This window comes from Molothrus aeneus, chromosome W (assembly GCF_037042795.1).
Source record: "Molothrus aeneus isolate 106 chromosome W, BPBGC_Maene_1.0, whole genome shotgun sequence".
NCBI classification, from domain to species: Eukaryota; Metazoa; Chordata; class Aves; order Passeriformes; family Icteridae; genus Molothrus; species Molothrus aeneus.
In genome coordinates this window covers 8,675,750-8,678,985 of record NC_089679.1, presented here as the reverse complement: position 1 = coordinate 8,678,985, position 3,236 = coordinate 8,675,750, and the positions used below count along the sequence as shown (strand labels likewise).

The following is a 3,236-nucleotide window of genomic DNA, read 5'->3' as shown; positions in this document are numbered from 1 at the left end:
GAGACTCGTGCCTGACCTCCTTTGTCAGGACTTAATTTGCCCGCAGGACTTGTGGGCTTGCCCCTTCCTGGCCCTCGTCTCACTCACACTCCACTCGCTCGTCCCCTGCTCCTGCCACCGGATACTCTCACCAGTCCAGCGCTCCTCCACATCACTGGTCCCAAGCCGATCTTTGGTCCTGATAGCCAGCTGTCCTGGAGGTCCAGGGTGGGTGGCTATCACAGTCCCAGTATCCTCTTCAGGCGTGGCTATCCCAGATGAGATCCCAGCTAAAATAAAAAGGGCAGGGCATCTTTCTCCTTTTTAATGCCTTTATTAAAAATCAGCTTGAGTGGGAAGAACCGACAGGTAGCACTCACGCCACCACTGCTTCCAGGAGTGGCATAGAGGAAAAGGAAATGTGCAGCTTTGTCTGCTGATCTGCAGGCAGAGCTGGGGCTTCCGCCCTCACGAGAGCATCAGGAGATTCCCGCCTTTTCAGTTTTACATTCGAGGTCCTCTTTCTAGCTGATGTCTTTTTAGGTTAGGGTGAAAGGTAAAAAGGGTCTTAGCAGATACTGGATTCTATTCCTCACGTCTAGACATCACTTCGACCCCTCAATTCCATGTTGGCTCGTTGTTTTTAGCGGGTTTTTGCTAGGTTTGGTGAGGGGCTTCTCCATTTGCATGCCAGCCCCGATGTCATTTGCATGCCAACCCTGATGTCCCCTCCCTCTTCACCGTCCCGGGTGCCATCCTCCAGGAAGCAGCAGGGTACCACTCGACAAAAGGAGGAATTCTTAACCATCAACAACCGGTAGTTAACGAAAAAGACAGGTGATTACAACAACAAACAGTTAGAACTCCACTCTGGCAGCAACTAGCCCAACCTGTGAACTCTGGACCCGTTTAAAAAAACTGGGCAACTTTTCTACTCATAACATGGAGCATGCACAGAAAGGACCGAAGTCTTCAGCAGCTCCACTTTATGAGTCAACAGTTGTTTCTACTGGAGCAACACTCACTCCTGATTCATGGCTTTTACCAGAGCCAGAGGGATCTTCACCAGCGGAAGAGGGACCACTGCCTCCTCCTCTGCCCCCTCTGGGACCGAGAGAAACCCCCACTGCTCTGGCGGCGGCGGCCCCACCTCCCGCGCCGCTCGTCATTGCTCCGACCGCGGTGGCCCCGCCTCACACACCACCCGCTGCTGCGCCTCCTGCACAGCCAGCAATTGAACTCACAACATCGGAGTCTGCAGCTCCGCTGGCCCCGCCGATTTCGCCGCCTCTGCTGCTCCCAGCACCGCTCCCCGCTGTTTCCCCCGAGTTGCCAGGCAACGTTCCAGCAGCCGCAGAGACTTCGCTGGCCCCGCCCTCCCCGGAACCAAGAGAAGCGGCTGTGACACTTTCTTGCGTGCCTGTGACTGCTGTGCCTCTGGCCCCCGCGCCGGAGGCTGCTGCTTTCTGCCCTCCACCGCGTTCCAGCGGAGGCGCCGCACGGTAGCTGTTTGCTTGTGCATCCAGGCTGGGAACTCTGAAACTCAGTGGTTTTTGGGGAACAGCATTTTTCTTGAGCCGACATTCGCTTGGTTCGGGGGTGGCCCTGCTCCGTGGGGTGCCCACCGGGGCTCAGGGCACCTCACTTCCCTCGCTTGCATCTGTGGGGCAGGGGGGACGGTTTCTGAGAATGCTGCCGCTGGTCTCATGCCCGGGGGGAATGGGCGTGGGGCCGCAAATCAGAAAGCTGGGCAACAATCGATTGTATCGTGGGGGAGGGAGGCAAAGGAGACAGTGCGGATCACCTGCTTGTCTTGGGCAGATGTGGCTGGTGTCATGAACCCCAAATTCAGGGTGAAATTTCATGTTCCCGGAAAAACCTCTCCTCCCGTTCTGACGGGGAAGGGGTGTGATGCCGGAGGAAGTGCCGGGACACTGGCAGCATGGTGGGGGCAGGCTGTGAGAAACAAGACCCTGCCCCATGGGCCGGGTTTGGGTGCCTTGGCCTGCCCACCAAGGCCAGGGCCACTGCTCCGGTTGCCGCCCCAGGGTCCTAGGACCCGCTGTTGCTGCTGGCCTTTTTGGAAAAAAAAAAAAAAAAAAAAAAGAAAAGAAAAGAAAAAAGAAATAAAAAAGGTGGAAAAGGCTGTGTTTTCACTGCCAGCTCAAAGTACTGGAAAACCACGAGCCAGCCTCGGCCCAGGTTGTTGGATTGAGGGCTGTGGCCAGGGCATTCCAGGAATTCTCTCAATATTGCTTGATAATTATATTATGTCACATTTGATAGATTTCTAATAATTGTTAGTGACTTTATTTACCAGTTCTCTGTTTCAGGATCAAGAAGGACCTTCAGGGATGTCAAAGATCAACATCTCCAGTCAATTAACCTTCTCCTGAAACTCAGCTGCTTGGACTTGAAACAATGAGCATTCTTTGCATGGTTGTTTGGGTTTCTTATATTGTAAGCCTTGTTTTAGTGATTTGATAGAAATAAATATTCTACAGGTAAAGAATCTCCCTGATCATTCTATGTCAGCACCTGATTAAAGTTCTGATTGACAACCAGCAAATTGTTAAGGGAACCTCTCAAGATGTGTTTGTTTTCTCTTCTGCAAGGGCCCAGAAGAAGAATCGCAAATGCAGCTCCTTTTCTTTTTATTATAGTAAACAGGGGGAAATGTGGTTTTCACATGCCCTCTGAACAGAGAGAAGCTGTGAGAGAAGCAGAGAAAAGAATTATCAAAACAATTCTTATCTCATTTGCTGCTCCTGTGTTTGTGCTCATGTGGAATGTGCTCTGTAGATTGTTTACCCAAGGTGATTGCTTGATTGGATTCTGGTGGAATTGTTTATGTTAATTAGCCTATCAGGTCCAAGCTGTGTGGCCTGACTGTCCAGAGACAGTCATGAGTATTCTTTAGTATTCTTAGTAGTAAGTAAGGTATAGTATAGTATCTCTCTTTAATATAGTTGTAATGTAATATAATATAGTTTTAATAAAGCGAGTGTTCAGCATTCTGAAGCCTTGGAGTCAGATGTGAATAATTTCCTTTGTCAGGGGCACCCTGATTACTTTAATCTATTGACCCCTTTAGGGAGGAGCCCTTGTGAATTCTTTTTAGACAATTTACAGATATTTCCCTTCTGCTTCCTAAAGTCTTGGTGTTTCCTGGTTCCTCTCTGTCACTCAGAAAAACATCCCCTTCCCTCACTGAATGTAGTTTAAAGCTCTACTAATTAGTCCAGCCAGCTTGCTTC

At 50.4% G+C, this 3,236-nt stretch overlaps 1 long non-coding RNA gene across 1 annotated transcript; it reads left to right on the top strand.

The window, feature by feature from the left end:
• Positions 1-1,204: 1,204 nt before the first annotated feature.
• On the top strand, positions 1,205-3,000 carry LOC136568535 (uncharacterized). The gene is made up of 2 exons (XR_010785239.1): positions 1,205-1,481; positions 2,313-3,000. It is a non-coding gene; the product is annotated as an uncharacterized lncRNA (long non-coding RNA).
• The last annotated feature ends 236 nt before the right edge of the window (positions 3,001-3,236 follow it).